The sequence below is a fragment of the Marmota flaviventris genome, chromosome 20, assembly GCF_047511675.1.
Source record: "Marmota flaviventris isolate mMarFla1 chromosome 20, mMarFla1.hap1, whole genome shotgun sequence".
Taxonomy (NCBI): Eukaryota; Metazoa; Chordata; class Mammalia; order Rodentia; family Sciuridae; genus Marmota; species Marmota flaviventris.
Genome location: NC_092517.1, coordinates 3,236,088 through 3,255,694, shown reverse-complemented (window position 1 = coordinate 3,255,694; position 19,607 = coordinate 3,236,088). Strand labels below are relative to the sequence as shown.

At 48.8% G+C, this 19,607-nt stretch overlaps 1 protein-coding gene across 5 annotated transcripts in view; it reads left to right on the top strand.

The window, feature by feature from the left end:
* Positions 1-19,607, top strand: part of Foxp1 (forkhead box P1) — a 527,427-nt gene that overhangs the window by 68,491 nt on the left and 439,329 nt on the right. For 4 of the 5 annotated variants that reach the window (XM_071605954.1, XM_071605952.1, XM_071605953.1 and 1 more), the window contains one exon: positions 10,790-10,918. The gene's annotated coding sequence lies outside the window, so the exon portion shown is untranslated. Of the gene's footprint in view, positions 1-10,789; positions 10,919-19,607 lie in introns of those variants that run through there. The other variant, XM_071605951.1, reaches the window with a different exon arrangement.

Sequence of the window (19,607 nt, the reverse complement as noted above, 5' to 3'; positions counted from 1 at the left end):
TGCAGGTGGGGTGTGCTTGCTGGAGGGGCTGGTTCCTGCCTCTGGAACTTGCAGCAGCTATTGTCTGTAGAACTCGTGTGGCAATTAATTATGTGCTCTTGTGACAGGGCTCTCATTGCGGGCTTGAAAAGCGCCTGCAATCATGTGTCATTTAATCTCATGTGCTGAGTGGACTGGGCCTGATACCCCCTACCCTGTCCCCAGACGGTACCTGAGTAAGAGGACTGAGGCTCTGGAAGGCTGGCCTCCTTCTTCTGGAAGGTTCCTGAAAGGTGGGAGTCAGAAGCCCATCCTTCCCTGGCGCGTGTGTCTGCAGTGCTGGGGTTGGAAGCTGGGGCCTCTGGGTGCTGGGCAAGTGCTTTGCCATGGGGCCACACCCCAACCTGATAACTTCACCCCTTAGATTTTGGTCAGGAGACTTGGTGGAGGGGAAGGGGGGCAGGAGAGGAAGAGGGGACAGTGCCCATGGTCATTAATTGGAGGCATGGGAGAACCAGGAGGCGTCTGAGAGGAATAGGGAGCATCCTTGCTGTGTGGCTGGAGGGGAGGGGCAGGGGTGCCTGTCTGCCTCCTCATTCCCTCTGGGGTCCCCCTTCTCAGAGGAGAGGTCCCTTGGCACCTGCCCACAGCATGCTCAGGAAGGCTCTGTGCTTTCCTGGTTCCTAGGATGTGGCCAAATTCAAGCAAGGAGCCGAGGGCTTGGGCCTGTCGTGGGGACACCACGGAGCCCCAGATGGAATTGTGACCCTTGTCTTCCCAGCTGGGCTTTTATCTTGGGGGCCTTTCCCGGCCTCCATTCCCTGCCCACTAGACAGTAGTGTTCAGCGCCGGGCAGAAGAGGGAAGATGTCACTAGCAATGTAACAGGAGCCGTGATCTCAGAGACACGTGGCTGGGCCACTTCATCACCTCACCAACCTCAGTTTCCCCATCTGTAAGATGGTGGATGGACTGCACCGCTGTCGTGAGGCTCAGGAGGGGGCTGCAGGGTCATCGTGCAGGCAGAGGACGGGCGTGCCATGCAGAAAGACACCATGCATGTTGCCCGCCTTCTCTGTTGAGCACCAGGTGAAACCCAGGGGCCCTTCTGGCTTCTTCCACCAGACGATCCCCCCTTTCAAGTCCTTGCCGCTCTTCCCTAGTCATAAGGCCCTGCTCGCGGCACCCTGGGCCCTCTCATCTCCTGGAATGTGCCCCCCCACCTCGCTGTTCTGGAAAGCACTTGTAGCCGTGGGACATCCCACACCCTGGCCTAGTCCTCTTCTCTTGATCTGCCGACTGTTGTGCTTTTTGGGTTTGAGAATCGTCTGGAAGCTCTTCTGCAGTCATCTCATCAGTCATGGACTTTTTGGGTTTAAAGAGAGAGGAGAAATAACTCTTGAGTGAGTGGCGGGTCGGGGAGCGTGGCTGGCTGAACGTCCCTTTCTCTGTGAGTCACCTGTCTGTCCACACCACCAAAGGCTCCATAGGCTTGGTGACTCGCCCCTGACCAATGTCACACCGATTCCGATTTCTTTTCTGCTCCTTTGAAGTTGTGGGAGTGTGGGTTCCATGGGGGGCTAGTCTGAGTCCCTCTGGGTATTGTCCCCATTGGCTCCTGTGGCCAGGAATTCTCATCCGACTCCTGAAGAGGTGCTTCCCCCTTGACATGGATTGTTGAATAAGATGGGGTTCAGTGCCATCCTCCTCGGCAGGGAAACCCAGGCAGGCTGGGAGGTGCTTCCTGACTGGCAGCCTCCCGGATGCACGACAGAGGAGCGGGTTGGGGGTCTCTGTGCTCTAGTGCATGCCAGCTCTGCCCTGGTCCCTAGGCAGTGGGTCTGTGCTTCTGATGTCATCTCCTCCCTCAGGACCCCATGTAATGAAATAACCAACCTAGTGACCGAGGATCACGCAATAGTTCAGCAACCTTACCTTTTGTTTTTTTTTTTGGGGGGAGGGGGTACCAGAGATTGAACCCAGGGCCACTCTACCCCTGAGCCACCCCCCGCCCCTTTTTTTCTATTTTATTTAGAGACAGGGTCTTGTTGAGTTGCTTAGCACCTCCCTGTTGCTGAGGCTGGCTTTGAACTTTGTTGGTTTGTTTTTGACCTTAACTCAAGCCTGAGCTTAGAAGGTGATATAGGGATCAGGGGCATTATTTGTTTTAACAAAGAATTTGGCCTCCAATTTAGTTCTGCTTCCTAACTTGTAATTAACTCGGAGGCCTGTGATAAAAGTATCTTTTATTTCTGCTTGGAGACGCAAGAACTCTCTAGAATCGAGACCTGCCCAACTGAGATGGAACTTTGCGCTGGGCTCCACAGAGTGATTCTCCTGGTGACTTGATGACTGGTGACTGTAGGCCCCCCCCCCCCCCCCCCCGCCACTTTAAAGTCCTGCTTCAGAGCTCCTTGACTTCCTCAGCACCATTTACTTAGTTATTTTTTACTCCTCCTCTGGAATCTTCTTGTTTTTCTCCAGTTCTGGTATGAGAGGGCTTCTCATTTTCTATATCAGGACCACCAGCCCTGATGGTGAAAGTTCCAAAGTCTTTACACAAAACAGGTGTCAGTAGACTGGTAATGGATACTGTGTCCAGGTTGGCTTTTTGCATTTATTTAGTTTTGAAGCATTGTTCCATTTTTCTGGGGTGGTTTTCCTGTGCTAGTTAGGGAACCTTCCCTTTCCCTGGGACTGTGCCCTCTGATGTGCTGGGGTTAAGTTCCCACAGGGGGTTCCTGCAGGGGAAGGGAGTCCTGGGTGTGATGCTCCTGCCTTTTGCAGGACCCACCACTTGTGCATTTTAGCAGCATCTCCACTGTTCTCACCCCCTTGGGGGCCTGGTCACCTGCCCCTGGGAATGCTCACCTCTCCAGTGGGGAGGTGAAATAATGTCGTTTGTTTACCACAGGCGGTGGAAAATATGTTTTGAATTTAAAAGTGTGAAAAACAAGCGTGTTAGCTACAAAAAAGCTCTCCCCTCAAAGTAAACATGTTTATAGAGCAAGACTCAAAACAAAACACTGGATGGAGATAAGTCTGTCCAATCAGAACAGAGTAAACATGTTTACCACAGACCTTATAAAGAGTCCAGATGGCACTCTTGCCTATCCTTCCTGGAGCTGCTGGGGCTCCTCTGGGCCTCAGGGACAGGGCCACCTCCTTCCCTGCCAGCAGGTGCCCTGCCACTGCTCTCTGCCAGCCTGGCAGACCCAGCTGCCCCGTGGGGGAGAGGCCTGCCAGTCAGTGCAACTGTGAGCTGAAGGTCTAGGTGGAATATTGGAATATGGGGACCCAGGGAATTCTGGGTGGAACCATGGCCTGCAGTTGCCGTGATTACTTAGTAGCGACTAGTCACAGATTGGATGGGGACTCTTCCTGGATCTTGGAAGAACCTCAGGTGAGCATCAGGCATGATGGCCTTCTCTGTCACCAGATAAGAGACACGCATCATAACCCAGTCCCCCGCCTTGTGGCGCTCTCCCAAAGGGACCCAGTGACTCAACCAGGAAGTGAGTGGAAAGGACAAGGCTACTGTGAGTGCCACCAGGTGGGGTTTCCAGGGTCCCTGGTGCCACAGAGGGAGTCTCAGATGGTGGCGTACATGATGGCACTGTCAGGAGGAGGCTCCATAGAAAGTACTTGTAGGAGGCGGCTCCTTGAAGTTGTCACGAGAGATTTCAGTAGTGGCTTCTTTCTAAGGGAGGTGAGACTCATATTTCAACCATGTGGAGACAGCAGAGATGTGCACTAAATAAGCCCTTGCTGTGTGCGAGCAGGCGTTTTTCCAGTATTCTTACAAGTATAGGGAAACTATAGGTCACAGCCAGTAAGGGGTGAACTGTGCCACCCCCAAATGGACAGGAGCCTCCATGGTGATGGGTCCAATTCCCAGCTCCGAAAGAACAATTATAATAAAATACCCTAGGAGGAGGCAGCAGAGAGCCTGTGACATTTACAAGTCCAAGCCACCCAGTAGGGCTGGGGACTGAGTTACCCTTACGTGTGTTCGAGTTCGAGCACCTGTGCCTCACTGTGGACAAGGGCAGGTGACAGGCGCCTACAGGCCAGCCCATTCCGCTCTGTGCCTGAGGGTGGGAGCAGGGACAGGTGTCTTCAAAGGAAAAGACAAGAATCTAGATTCCTCCAGGGTCAGACATGGGGAGGGATTTAGGACTTGAGTCTTGCTCCTCCCTGAAGTGGGGACCTGGTGACAATCGGTAAGACTGGCAGGCAGCCCCATATGGAGGACTGGGGAAGGATGTCTGCAGGGACAACCCACCAGCCTCTCTTTCAAGGGGAGTGTTCTGAATATTTTAGTGAAAAAAAGAAATCAACCAGCAAACCAAGAAAATTCTGGATGGGCCTCAGCGAACAAGAAAAAGAAAAATAATGGCATAGAAACCATCCTCCTCGGTCCCCACCGATGGAGTGGGTTTACTTAAAAACCTGTTTTTGAGCACACATAGCAGCAAGCCCTCTGGTGAGCTAAAGGCGATCTTGCTAGCAAAAGCTTGGTGAGACAGACAGCTCCTTCCACGGCACCCGACTGGGTCGAGTCAAAGCCACAGATGTTGGGACAGTGACCCACTTGGGTAAACTTGGCGACTGTTCTCACTGGGACTGCAGAACTTGGGCTCTTTCAACAGAAGCTTATTGAGGCCCGTTTGAGGGGACGTTGTTATTTTAAAAAGGGGGGTCTTGCTCCTCTTCCAGGAGCCGAACTGGTGGAGGCAGATTGGCATTATATTTGCGAGCTGACAACACACACCTTTTTTCTGCAGCTGAGGTGGTTTTTGAACCGGGTTCAGTTGTCAGAAAGTTATTCACAGGGGTTGGTGATGGAGCCCGCTCCACCCACCCCTGTTCCCTTTCTATTTTGGTACCATTTGCAACAAAGGCAACTGAGTTAGTAAATTAGAGAAAGGATTGAAGCTCTCAAAAGCTCCGCTTCCTATCAGATTGTGTAACCGATTAGACAAAGTGGGCCCGCTCCCCCGGGGGCACGTGGGAGTGAAGGGAAGTCTCTGTGACCCTGCGAACGGTAGTGCCCGTGGGGCTGCCAGGTCCTCTGACCAATCTGCTTGAGCTGTATTAAAAAAATTGACAGAGTTGCACATGTACATTTACACGCATGTTCATTTACATGCATGTGTGCACATGTACACATCCACACACGTTTGTTCTGTGTGTGTGGAAGACTGCAGGCTTCATGTTCTCCAACCAAGGGCAATATGATGTGCAGCACTTTGGATTGGACATTGTATTTGTTTCCTGAAGGAAATGCAAGGCCTCTTTGTCCCCTGAACTTGAAGGCACTAGGAGAGGCTGGGTCCTGAGAGGAGCACGGGGAGAGGTCTGCCTGGGAGGAGCAGTGACTGCTCAGGAGAGTCCCAGTTAACCTGCAGTGCCCAGCCAGGAGGGCAGCCAGGGTCACGAGTCCCCCACCTTCTCTGGTCTCCTGAGATGAAAAGTCCCAGTGGTTGAACCCGGGCAGAGGGCAGCCTTGCGGGACTCCCAGCACTCAGGGCATCTGGAGAAGCAAATGGACCCCACCCCCACCCCGCCTGTGCTTGGCTTGGCAGATGTCACTGGCATACTCACACCGGGGAGCCCAGGAGGAGTCAAGGTGGAAAAGAAACTCCCAGAGTTTCAGAATGGCTGGGCCAGAAAGCCTCCATAATCCAGAGCGGCCATCCTGGGCCAGGAGCACCCCTGCATCACTGGGTAGCTTGCTGCAAACCGCAGCCCGTTCGGCTGAATGAGCGACTGTGGTGGGTGCAGCTACATCGGCTCTGCAAACTCTCCCATGGACTCTATTCTTCCTCTGGGTGGACAGTGGATGACTCCGGATCCTGTAGGCTTAGCAAATGTCCTTTGGAAAGGCCAAATGTGCTTGGAAAGGCCCCTCCATGTCCACCCAGGCCTGGAAATTCTGCACACGCCCAGCCCTCCCTCTCAGGCTAGGATTTCTTCCATAGAAGTGGATCACATGGGGACCATGGAGGCCTGTGCCCAGTGCAGCTCATCCCCTGATCTCAGGTTGTCCTCTCAGCCATGCGGGGAGTTCCAGGGCAGCCACAGATTCGGGGAGGTTTTTTTTTTTTGAAAAATAGATGCAAGGGCTGCTTGTGCTGTTGTTTCCCAGTGCCTGGCAGTGTTTGGTAAACAACTTGATTGCTAGGTCCTGGCCTCAGGGAACCACAGCTGCTCTTTGCAGCTCCCTGCTGACTCTGTGCTGAGCCTGGATTGCTTCGGGGAAAATAAACAGGGGAGACAAAACAAGAAAACAGCTCTGTTGTTGTGTGGCTGCCTCTACCTGTTTCCCCAGAGCTGTTTTGCAAGCACAGGCCCTGGGATTTTGGTTCCCTGGCTTTAAAAAACCAAAGCGTCCCCCTGTGGCATCCCAGAAGAGTCTCTCTCTGTGGCTACCCTGCTGCATTTGGAGGAGCCAGAGCACTTGGAAAGCCTAGGAAGGGAGTTAGTGGCCAGGGCCAGGATGTATGTATGTATGCATTTTTAAATATGTAAATTGAAAAGGGAAAAAAACCTCATTCCTTCTAATGACCCCCAGGATGGTAATCGGGCTTTTCAGATCTGTAGGAAAACAGATTGAATATGGCACAATTAATGTTTCAGCACTTCTCAGCTTTTCTCTGAAATATTTTAATGGGGTTTTAATTTATTGCCTGCTCTTGATGAGCAGGTAGGAGGCTGGGTTACCGCTGACCTCTCTGGGCCGGGTTCTCCTGGGCTGTGTGAGGGGGAGGAGAACAAAGGCTGACTGGTGTTCTCCATCTGCACCTCCCAGGGCCCAGCAGCTCCTCACCCTGGTGCACAGGGAGGGTGCTGTGCTCTTCAGGTCTTCATCACAGTCTCCAGGGGTGTCTGGTGGACATGCAGATTTCTGGAACCTGTTGGGATTCCCTGGACAGTCTGCGTTTCAGGCTGGTACCCAGCTGAGCTTTGCAGCCCAGGGCTATGAGCTGAGATAGAAAGTGAATCTGCCAGAGAAGCTGTTATTTTATTTTTTTGGTACCAGGGATTGAACCCAGTGGTGCTTAATCACTGAGACACATCCCCAGCCTTTTTTCTTCTTCTTTTTTTTTTTTTTTTTTCCTTTTTTTTGGTTTTGAGACAGAGTCTTGTTAAGTTGCTTAAGGCCTTGCTAAGTTGCTGAGGCTAGCCTCAAATTGTGATCCTTCTACCTCAGCCTCCCAAGCTGCTGGGATTACACATGTGTGCCACTGCACTATCTATTATTTTGTTTGATTTTTGTTAATGAATCTACCTGCTGTTTGCTTACAAATATCCCCATTGTTCTGGCCCTCCTTTTTTTAACAAAAGAATTGCCTTCTGAATTTTTTTTTTTTTTTTTTTTTTAGGCCTGAAATACATCTTTTAGGATATCCTTCTAGAGAGTCAACTTCTTTTTGTCGGAAAAACTCTATTTCATCTTCACTTTTGATAGGTGAGATTTCATCTTCATTTTTGAAAGATAGTTTTTCCGGGTATACAATTCCAGGTAGACAGCTTTTGCCTCTGAGCTATGTTCTGGGATAATTTATTTGGATATCTGTCTCTCTTTGGTTGCTGTATTTTTCATTTCTAGAACTCAGAGCAGTTAAGTATTTTGGTTAGTTATAGAGCTGTAGGAAGATGGAATTCAGGCCTGTGTCTTTTGGATTCTTAACAAAACACACAAAAACAAAACTAAAATGTTCCACAAACCTCCGTGGCGATTGGCAGTTTATTTTTGGATGTGCCTGGTCCCTGTAATGTTGGAAGTTAAGCAAGACAACGCTGTTGGTCACAGCTTGTGTCTTGGCAGGAAGGCTGCCTCTGCTCGTGTCCACTGGGAACACTGGACCCCTGTGGGACATCCCCCTGCCCTCTTCCCCCACTAGCTGTTCTCTCCCAGGCCTTTCGATAGCTGGTTCACTTTGCAGAATGCTTTTCCTACCCAGTCTTCCAGGTCCTTCCAGAACTTGCTCAAGATGATTCTAGAAAGCCCTTATCTGCCTGGGTGCCAGCTCCTCTGTGCCTCTGAGTTCTTTAGACTTACAGGACTGGGTCAGGGGAGGAGTGACTACAGCCGTCAGTGTTTTAGGGGTTGCAAGTTTTGTCTTTTTTTTTTTTTATGTAAACTGTTCAAGAGAGGGAGCTGCCATCTTTGGAAAAAGTTCTGCCATTTCACTAACCTGAAATTTGGTTTGTTGTCCTTGTTTGTAGACTTGGGACCTTGCAGTGCCCCGGGTTGTGTTTCTATGTATCAGCCATTGGCCAGTGTAGTGCAGAGGCTGCCCCATGCTAGAGAAGCAGGGCTATCCAGCTCTCCTTCCTCACCTGTCCCACCACCTTACACCTGGCCCATACCCCACAATACCCGTCACCTGTCTGGTCACTGCCGGCTGCCTTAGCCTTCCTCGTATGAGAAGGGCCAATTGTCTCTACTGGCCTCACAAGCCCGAGCTCTCTCGGGGACATCTGTCTAGCAGGAGATGGGCGCTTGGAATTTTCTCTTTCACTAGTGAGTGGAGAACGTGGGTTTCTTTGGAGAGCAAGCTGTATATGGCCAAACCCCTGAAGCCCTGTGCCTTGGTGCTGTGCTCTGCAGAGCTCATAACTGCCCTCTCTGCTAGGAGTCACAGTGCATGAGGGGCATGAAATGAAATGACTTAGAAAACCCTTCCAACAGTCTCCTGCACCTACTGTGTTTTTTTCTCCATAAATGGAAGTTCTATTTTTGGAGGATGATGCAGACATCTATTAATTTTGGATCATTTGTAGACTCAGAGTGTTAGATGGCATGCCTCCCGGGATCCAGGCCTTTGTCTGAAGTGTTGGAGTCCAGCGAGGAACAGGACGGAGCTCATAGTCTGAGGGAAAGACAGGACAGTAAGTGAAGAACAAGTTCACAGACTATTCAAGAACGGTGGTGCTGGATGGAACCCAAGGCCTCCCCCATGCTATTCAAGCACGTTCCACGGAGCTGGAACACTTGCAGGAGCTCTCGAGGATACAGATAGGATCATGTAGTTGAGAATCACTGGGGACAGAGCTTTAAGAGGTAAGGAGGACAGGGCTCTTGAAGTGGCTGAGACCCTGTGATGAGAAGGAGCCCGTTGGGTAAGGTACAGGCTGGCAGCCTGAGGCAGGAAGGCATACAGGCAGAGGGCAGCCCACTGTATCTGTACAGCTTATGGTCAGGGATTGAATTGATGGTTTGAGGTCACATCAGAGAAGCAGAGAGTGACCAGATCATGTAGGGCCTTCTAGGTCACAGAAAGAAGTTGGGATTTTATCCAAAAGGTGGTGGATGCTCTCAGCCCATGTGTTCTTGCCATGTGACATGGACTCCATAACTTTGGGGGACCCTCTTTGAACCTCAGAAGTGCTTCTTGGGTCTCCAGCCTGTTTGGGGGCTTGGAGGACAGGGCTTGTCATTAAGGCTCACAGTGTGGCTTGTGATCAGCAGTAGCAGCATCCCCTGGGTGTTTTTTTCTAAAAGTACAGAATCCTTGGGAGTGGTCCAGAATGTGTATTTCAAAAACCTCTGCAAGTGATTCTTCTGCGAGGTGAAGTTTGAGAACCATTGATCTCGAATCCATTTGGACAGGTTTCCACAGGGGTGAGAGCTGTGCTCTCTGGAGAGGAATGGAAGCTGTCCACAAGCACCCAGAGGGTACTGTCCCCCTTGCCATCTCTTCAGCCCTGGGCACTGGTGCCAGAGAGATAATGCCTCTCGGTGCTTGTGCAACTCTCTGCCATGGCCCATCTTTGGTTTATGGTATAAACCTCTTTTTCATCAGGAAGTTTAAGTGAGAAGCTAATTGTTTACTTAGACTCTCTAACAGCACTGTATCAAGAAGGGCAGAGGGGCATGGGGTGGAAGGGCCTTGGCGCTGGTAATGCCTCGACTCGAGGATGAGCAAGAGGCTCTGAGGTATGAGCATCCACCTGGCCACACACTGGGTGACGTCAGTACTTGGGGTGGAAGTCAGGCCTCCCAGCCTTGAGCCCTGTCTCTTCCACAGTCTATTCTCTCTCAGGGGAAATACCTGCATGCGTTTCCATCCCTGTGGATTTGTAACCACTTGTAGACTAAAAGTGTATCTTGGAGGAAAAAATTGTAAGGGTTGCCTCTCTTACCAGTGTTAGTGTTCATTATTATTTTTAAATAATTTTAGCCGGGCATGGTGGCACACACCTGTAATCCCAGCAACTCGGGAGGCTGAGATAGGAGGATCAAGAGTTCAAAGCCAGCCTCAGCAAAAGCAAGGCACTAAGCAACTCAGTGAGATGCTGTCTCTAAAAAAAATACAGTAGGGCTGGGGATGTGGCTCAGTGGTTGAGTGCCCCGAGTTCAATCCTCGGTGCCAAAGATAAATAAAAATAATTGAAAACCATTAGTTTGTAACATTTTCAGTTATTTTTATCTTTTGGGAAAGATCATTAAGAAATGTTGCTTTTATTAATCCAAGTTAACAGCTTATTGTTACCTAAATGCTTGGTAATAGGACAGGATGTAGCTAAAATGCCCAAATATTAACACCATTTGGCACATGGTCCACAGTGGAGACGGGCTCTCCGTGTCTGCGTTGAAGTCATGGTATGTGCATCTTTCAGAAATCGTGGTTCCGGTTCCTGTTGGGCAGCATCACGCTTGAAGTGTTGACACCCCCTGTCGGGACGGTGTTTCCCCCTCACTCTGGGTTCTCTGTCTGTTTTGCTGCTTTCTCGTTGAAGGAAGTGGTGGTTTTAGAAGTCACATCTGACTTATGTGTGAAAATATTTTTGTATTGTAGTGTCCCAGGAACTTTTGCTGACGATTCCAGTTTCCCCACGGAACATTCTGGCAATGGTGAAGCTTCAATCCCTTCTCTGATTTGCTGTCAGCCATGACTGGACGGATGTGATGCCTGTGAGCCAGAAGGGTGAGTAAATGTTGGTCACTATTCATCCAAAAAGTCACAAGACAGGTCCAGCAGGACGGCTGCCCCCTGAGGAGGACAGCCTGCCTCTGTCTTCTCACACACACAGTCTTCTCGGAGAATCCTTCACGGACCTGAGGATTTGTAAAAAGCACAACAGGACCAGGGGGACTTAAAAAAAAATGCTTTTTTTGTCTTAATCATACTCTGAAGTGTGAACTCCCTGAATTATGCACCATGGGCGTACACCTTGAAGGAACGGCTTCTTCGTGAGCCACCATGAAGGCCGTGGTAACTTCCTACATGAGTTCTGGGAAGATGGCTCTTGAGGAAGCTGAGGGTGGGAAACTTCAGGTTCTCCACATTTTTCTTAAAGATGGTGGGCTTTGGTTTCCCATTGGTATACCTCACCAGGTTATTTGTTGAATTTTGGAGGCTAAAAGAGATACTGTACCAATTTTTCTGTCCTGTATATTTCCCACATTCAGTCGCATCGATAATGGGCCTCAGCCATTGATGGGCCATTCTGACTGGTCCTTACAAGTGTCCGTCACTGGGGGAGTCTGGGTTTTGTGGGTGAAAACGCTGACGTCATTCAGGGACACCTTTGCCATAGAGTGAGGCCAGGTTCCTGGAGAGCCATTACCTGGCAAGTTCCATGTGCAGAGGCTTCCATGGGAGGAACCTTTAGCATTAACTGGCCTTGTTGCGAGTGTGGAGTTGGATTCAGAGCATATTCTGCTTCATGTAAGGAAGTTCAGTGAGGCCTTAGGCACCTGTTGGAAGTTGGGACCTCATAGTGACCTGACATGAAGATAACAAGTCCTCCTCTTCTTCCATTCCTGTGTTTAAAACAAAGGACATGGGATGCAGAGTCCTGTCCTGTGGGTGCTAGCTAACACAGGGCCCTAAAAGGGATTTACCACGGTTACAGATGGAACTCTCCATGGAATCCAGCTGGGATGTCCGAGTCCCTGCCCTGGGTCAGTAATGGACCTCAGTTACCTGGTTCTTCTTAGCTTATCTCATTTACAGAGATAAGGTATCCAGCCCATGAGATCAGTGAGCCCCTTCTCATGATAGAAGTCTCTGGAAGATACTATTGTGTGTTTAGGTATTTGAGCCAAACTTCTCAGGATTTTACAGCTCTAGGTCATTTTGAGTAATCCCTCCCATTTACCAGGTGAAAAGGAGCAGGATCAAGTAATTGGCCCCCAATACAAGAGACCCCATGGTCCCCAAGCAGCCACTTGACTTTTACTTTATCTTCCATGTCAGCCAGTTTGTTGTCTGACCACTTGTGGTTTCCATTCCATTCTGCTGGACAAAAAGATGGAGGAACAAAAAAACAAGTCTTTTACCCTTGTCTCAGGAATCCTTCTTTTATTAAGGCAAACCATAACCCATGCAAGGGTGTCTACAGTGACAAGTAGTGGCAAGGGGAGGAGTGGAGGGGTGTAAGGTCTTCTGTCCTTTTACTGGGTGGTTTTACTGGGTGTGTTCCCACCTGTGTGCTTGGGGGATTTCCATCGCTCCACCACCGTGATAGACTTGCCTGCATGGTCTGTAGAGGAGTGAGCAGAGCACACGTCAGGGAAGTTCATGTCTTTAGGGATCCAGGGGGAGCTGAGAACAAAGCCTTAGTCTGTCTCGTGTGCCGACGAGAGTTCATAGAAGTGGTTGGAATTTGGAAGGTATTCAAAGAGCTACAGGCTCAGACGCTCGGTTACCTGTCATTTCTGTCCTTAGTATCGAAACAGTCTGACTCAGTCCCAGTGTCAGAAAATGGATGTATGAAATTTAACAAAACCACATGAATGGATTTATTTGGTAGTAGCCCAGTGTACTCATGAATTTCAATTGGGTAAGGCCCACTATCGGAAAAATCAGTCTGAAGAACTGTAGTGAAAATATTGCTTTTGAAAAACAACAACAAAAAATCATATCATTAGACCCAGTTGAATACCAGGTGTTTTTCCCCCAAGTAAGGAAGTGCTTTGTATTTATCAGACTGTAATAAACTTCCTTTCACTGTGTTTTTAGTAGTAAGCAGAGATACCTGAAGTCCTATGAGCTGTGTATTCTGTTTTTTGGTGTTTTTTAATTGTCCCTTTGATTTTTTTTTACCCTGAAGGTACAGTGCCAGGATTTGTCCCCATACTCCTTCCCCGTGTTTCAGGTGTCTGATGGCTGGGCAGCCCTGTCATTGCCAAGTAGTGTGTTCCCTTTGCAGTTTATTGAGGAACCCTAGGAAGCCCCCAGTTAATTGTTAGAGCTGATAATTTGGAGTCTTGAGGCTTGAAATAAACTCTCATTCTGAGCAAGGCGTCCCATTGAAAGTGTCCTCGTGGTGGTGTGGGTCAGCGTCACGGGGGTGGCAGCTGGAACATCTGATCACCTTGCTCTGATGCAGGGGGTGAAACTGTGAGATAAAAGGTTTGCACAAGGAGATCATCATGGCAAGAATTTTAAGGTTAGAAGATGGGTAACGTCCTCGATTTTCGTTGGTGATAAGCATATGCCTGCGTCATGAGTTAACTCGGGGGCAGGAAGCCGGGTAAGAAGGGCTAAGCACCTGAGGTCTATGGGGGTGCTGGGCTGATTTCAGGCCACCAGCACCTGCAGAGCAGTGGAGCAGCCGCCCATTTCCCCGGAGTGGAACTGGAGTTGAACTTGGTGCCTGATGTATATCACAAGGCTCCAGGAGTGAGGTGCAGGGGCGTCTGCTGCATATTGAGTAGGCAGTCAGCCACAGGGTTATTAATAAGTGTGACAACTGCCGTGTATTTGCATAGTGTTCTTAAGAAGTGCCGATGGACAGTGGCCGGGGGTTCACTTGTGTGGTGGGCTGTGCTTTGGCGCTGTATCGTCCCTACCCACAAATGGTCCCCTGTGGGTGGATCTGCTGTGGGGTGTAAGTGTCATTTGACATTTTGGTTTGGAGTTGCCCACAGTGTCTCTTTTGGCTCTTTCTCATGTCACATTCCTGGCTTTTAACTTACTAGGAGGAGGGTAGGCACAAGGGGAAATATCCTTCTTCCTTCCTCAGATTTAGCTTTTTAGAACATAGCTTGAGAGTTTGGATTTTTTTTTTATTTTATCACTTTTGGAACAGGTTGGTGGCCATGTAGCCTCTCAGAGGTGGGTGTGGCTGGCCACTCTGGAACTGGGGTGCACTCCTGGACTCCCCTTCTAGTCTCCTTGGGCTATTGCTGGTCAATGATCCAAGCTTCTTGGTTGTGCTTGGACTTCCAGTCCCTGAAATTCTGACTTTGAAAAAGTAATTTTAACAATTTAATAAGCTACCTAATATGTCTTATAAGCTGGGGCGAATGATCTTAAGTATTTTGGTCTCTTTCATAACACAATGAACCTAATATTGGTAAAAATACAGATCTTCACTCCCCATGAAGAAGAGGCTAGATTTAATAAGCACTTATGAGTGCCGGCAGCTGCCTCTCAGATTGTATGACTCGGGCCCAGCGTGCGAAGACAGTGTCAACTTACATTTTATCTCCCAAGTATTTCTGAGGCGTTTATGTTGCTCTTCTCTCCAGTCCCTAACCTAATACACGTAATGTAATTGGCTACATATTTTCCACTAGCTAATTGGCTGGGGGCCCATGGTGGAAACCATTGTCTGGCTTGATGAAGATCAGAAATTAACATGACATTTGCGCAGAGGTAATGGAATATATTAGTAATGCAGTGATTCAGGATGGTGAGAGCGCCCATTCTGTCCTGCCCATGTGCAGGGGGAGAGGAGGGAACATAGGGCCCACCTCCAGCCCTGTCTCCCACCCCAGCCTCCCCCAGCAGTGGGGGAGGCCCAGTTTGCTTTCCTCTTCTTCAGTACGAACCTTAATGCAAATTAATGAATGATTCCTTTTGTCAATTAAAAAAAAAAAGAAAACCCACCAACTACTATTGCAAGATTAAATCCCAATTAGAAGATTGCATTTAATTCAGAAGCTCTAACATTGTTTTAATAAATTCTGTTGTAGGGTGACAGTTTATGTGAGATAAATTTATATGGTGTAGGTAGATATAAATTCATTGGATAATGTTGAACATGTTACTTCATATATATTAGGTGTGAAATTTATTTCTTCTCTAGTTGTATCCCCAAGGAGGGAGAGTCAGAGAGAAACACGTCTTCAAAAAAGAGCCCTTTCTGTCCTTTCTGATACATGCTCTGAAGCAGCCTTTTCTCACTTTTATTAAAAAAAAATCTGTTAAATTTCTGCATTAACTGAATTTATGATTCTTGGTGTATGCTATTTATAAAATTGAATATAGGTTTTATGATATAGGAAATTAGTCTTGGAATGAGAATATGATCCAACTTTGTAATAAAGGTAATCTGCATTTATATTGCAGATATTTTCCATTCCTCTCTGAGCACCTTCTGGGACTACATGTGCATTTTCCTGGACATACCAATTCACTGTCGAGTAAACTTTTCACCCATTAGACATCTGTTCACAGGACACCTGCCCAGAGCGTCCAACCTTTGACCTAAATCAAGGGTGGCAAGTGTGGTGGACACCTGGATTTTACTGCCCCCTTCCCCTGCCCATTGCTGCGCTCCTGGCAGACATCACTAGTCGATCACAATCTCTCTTCCACCCCGACAAACACCCCTACCCTGTGCTTGTGTCTCGGGATCTCACCACTAAATTCTTGTACACTAGCTTAAGGGTCATCGCGTATGTGAGGCAGGGGACAGTGGAAGTCAGGTGGCTTTTGGACTTCTAGCTCACCTTTGTACACCCAGAGCATACCCCAGTGTCAGCAGTCCGTGTTTGTGCTATTTGTGAACGAGTCCTTTGCACACGAACCCTGCGAGTAGGTTGGGGAGCAATTAGATTTTTGACAGGTGGGCACCGTACCCCTCTGATTGGTTAGGTGTTGTCTTTGCTTGTTTTTTATTTATTTATTTTTTGGTTTGGTCTCATGAATGAAACCGTTCAGTGTCATCTTTTTCTTTTTTGTCACTTTGGACAAGACAAGAAAGGGGCTGCCTGTTCTCCCTGTGCTCCAACCCAGGGTCTAACACAGGAAGAGGTAGCATTCAGGAGCCCAGCCCCTCTTTGCTGGGCACTGTTTCTCAGAGGGGGTGCCACATGGCCATGTGCTGACCCGTGCAGGCCAGGCCCCTCCAACCACCTTTGGCCCAGTCCTCTTGGTTTTTATCAACATGGAAGCGAGCAACACCAGGCAGGAGGAGGGAGCTGCTGTACTTCACATAACATCTTCCGTGGTGTGAGCTTCTAGGAACTTCGACTCTCTTGCGGGTTGTTTTTAGAAATGCTGTTTTCTGTTAACTCGGTTCGAGTTTTGCGCAGAGGCTACAAGAGTGAGATTTCCACTGGGTCTCTGTGCAGGCTGCTGAGCTGCCTATAGAGAATTGCCGTCAGCTTAATTCCTCCTTAAAGAAAAATGAGCAATTAGCACACTGACGCTCTCAGTCAGTTAATGTACATTTCATTCTCATTTCAGGGCCCTGTGTTGTGTTTTTCCTATGTGGGTCATGGTAACTAGAGTTTTGGAAGGACTTGGGGGTAGATTGTTAAGCTCTTGGCTCATGGTCCTGGGGTGACTGGGTTGGCCTGGTCGAGGAGGACAGAGTCAACAGGCCCAGGCCCCTGCTGGTTCCCACCGTGACTTTCAGACCTTCCCTGCACAGTGTTCTATAGAGCTCCGTCTGATAAGATTGGAACAGGCTCCTCAGATACGGCCATTTCACCTCCTGGTGCCCCGTGAGATTTTAGCAAGGATGGTCACAAATGGTCACGGCAGCCATCGTTACCCCTGCTTGTCCCCATGCTGGTTTGGGCCTCACTTTGGCTGTCTCGTTGATCCTAATGGCACCTCTGGATTCTGGATCTGCTGTGGAGGAAACAGAAGCTCAGGGCCCAGGGGCCCTGACGAGGGTCAGATGCCACAGATGGGACATGGGTTTAACCCACACTGGGCCAGTTTCTGAGCCTGCTGCTCAGCTCTGAGGACAGCCTTCATCCTCTTGATTCTCCAGGGTCCTTTTGTTTGATTCTGTTAGGGAAAGTCGTACCTGCCTTCAGAAAGAAACTGGAATCAAACTCATTTGAAACTGCAGTGGAGAGATGGATCATCCCCTCCCCCCTTTTTTTTAATAGAGCTAGTGATAGAAAAGGTTGACTTCTTTGAAAATTTTTTCACCAAACCTTCCTTGCTTACTGGCCTTTCCCACAGTGTAAAAACCTGCAGGCTCAGACCCCTGTGAGTCTTTCTGTCCTCTGGCTGAGCAGCGATGCTCCTGGTAGAGGCCACTCCTGGAGACCCTGACGCTCGAGAGCCGACTCTGCCTCCTTGACTCCAGCAACAGAGCCACAAGGAACAGACCACTGCTTAGGAGAACCAGGACAGGGAGGGGAAGCCTGGGTTGCTGGGCCCTGTGGCCAGGCAAGAGCAAGGCAGTGGGGAGACCCGTTCTGTTGCTTTTTTTTTTTTTTTTTGCAGCTATTTAGGCCCTAACTCTGACTATAGGGCTTGTGCCCTTTTATCCACTTGGGACCAGATAGCCAGGAGGCTGGATTCAAGTGTGCTCTGTGGGGTTATTGTACATCCAGGTATTATTGAGGGACCTCTTCTCCCCATCTTTTAAAAAGATGCACATTGAATTATGTAAGGGTGAAATGATAGGTCATTTGCAATTGTTTTTCAAATATTCATAAAAGGAAAAATGAGACTGAATTGTGATAGTTCTGGAGTCTGTCCTTGGCTGTAGGGGGATGCCGTGTGCTATTTTATGTTCTAATATTTTGATGGCTTTTATCATTATAAAAGTGTGTGTGGGATTGGGAGAGGACCTGTCTGGTTTCCTGACTCGCCTGGTGGCTGATAAGCCAGTCACAGGGTTACTAGGTCCCTGCAGCCCATCCCCACCCCACCCCACCCTGCTGAGCTGCTTGTGGGATTGCATTGATGCTGGGTCCAGGGTGACCACCGAGTCAGCCCACAGTTGAAGTTCTGGACAACACAGACGCTGTGGTTTGGCCTGACACCTTATATCCCCTGCTAACCTGCAAGGTGAGGAGACCGACCTAGTAGGGTACGTGGACCTGCCAGGGCCGTCTCAGAGTTTCCCTTTAACCCTCTTGTGGGACATTTCTGAGACAAGTAGAGGCGACTCAAGCCCAGGACTTGCTTCTTGACCTCCAGGTTGCTGGGACCGTGTTTTTCTAAGTGAATCTGTGGTGTACCTGGGAAGCATGTTGAATGCGGGCTTCCAGACCCACACCGAGGCAGCCTGGTGAAGGAGAGGATGGTCCCTGAGCAGAGCTGACAGCAGCAGGGGCCAGGAATTCTATCGCCCAGGCAAAGCCACCTGTCCTTTTGGGCCATAGTTTTCTCATTTGTCCATTGAGGGCAGTGATGGTATCCATCCTTTGGAAAGTCCGATAGGAGCATGTCTGACCACTGTATTCTGACCTCCCTGAGACATGTGAGACTCTGTCAAAGGAGGAGACTCACTGAAGGTGTAGCTGTGAATGCTCCAGGTGGCACTATTTGGTGACTAAAATCTAAACCTTATATAGTCTTGGAAGTGTGCTTTTTGTAAGAAAAATAAAACATTTTAAAAATCAGCATTAGAGTTTTTACCTAGATGTTTGAGAAAGAATTCTGTCATCTAAGTGTATGCGAGTTGACGAGTGTAAATATTCAGTTAGACAGTTTCAAGGAACGTGTATTATTTACTGATCAATGCAGTGTCTCCTCCAGAGCCATTACACGCTCTCATTTCCTGTCAATCTCACCGTGCTGTTATAATCAGTCTATGGATATGCATATTAAAATATAAGAAAGTTATTGTGCATGTGTGGTGGCATCTTTTTAATTGTTAATAATGTTGCTGCTTTAAAAAGACATCAGGCTAGTTTACTCTTAGGACGGTTAATAGGCTGCAGACTTGCATGAGAAATTAGGGGACCAGAACTCAGGCCCGTGGAAAATGAGGCCTGCAGGGTACCGAGGGGTGTGCCTCTGGGCATCTATTCCAGGCCCCAGTCGCCGAAGCAAGAGCTTTGTGGCTGGTCATGGTGCCGGATCCCTATGGGTAGAACTTCCTTATGACCCCTTTTCTCACTACTATGAATTTTGGGGAAACTTTTATAATTAAGAAGAAAACCTCATGTACATAAATGCAGATGGAGGGGAATCTGACCTCTGTCTACATCAGGAATGAGGAAACTGTTCTGGAAATACCAGACAGTAAATATTGAAGGTTTGTGAGCCACCTGGTCTGTCCCAACTGTCCTCCTTGGTTTCCTCTATCATCCTGGTGTGCTGCAGCCCTGGACCGTATGTTAATGAATCGGTGTGGTTGGATTCCAGCCGAACTTATTTACAGGCACTGAAATTTGAATTTCACATAATTTTCATGTGCCACTAAGTAGTAATATTATTTTAATTTTTTCCCCCACCCTTTTAAGAGTAAGAACTATTCTTAGCTCACTGGTGGCAAGTTGGATTGGGCCCACGGGCCTGGCGTTTGCCAAGCCCTCGTTGGGGAGGAGACGTGGTGGAGCAGTGGCTGGCATTCAGCTCTTGTGCGGGCCCCGCCACCTTGCAGCTCCGTCAGAGGCTCTTCAGTTTCTGGTAGAATAATAACGTGATCGGCTTTTGTCTCATGCGCTTCTTGAGGTGGGAT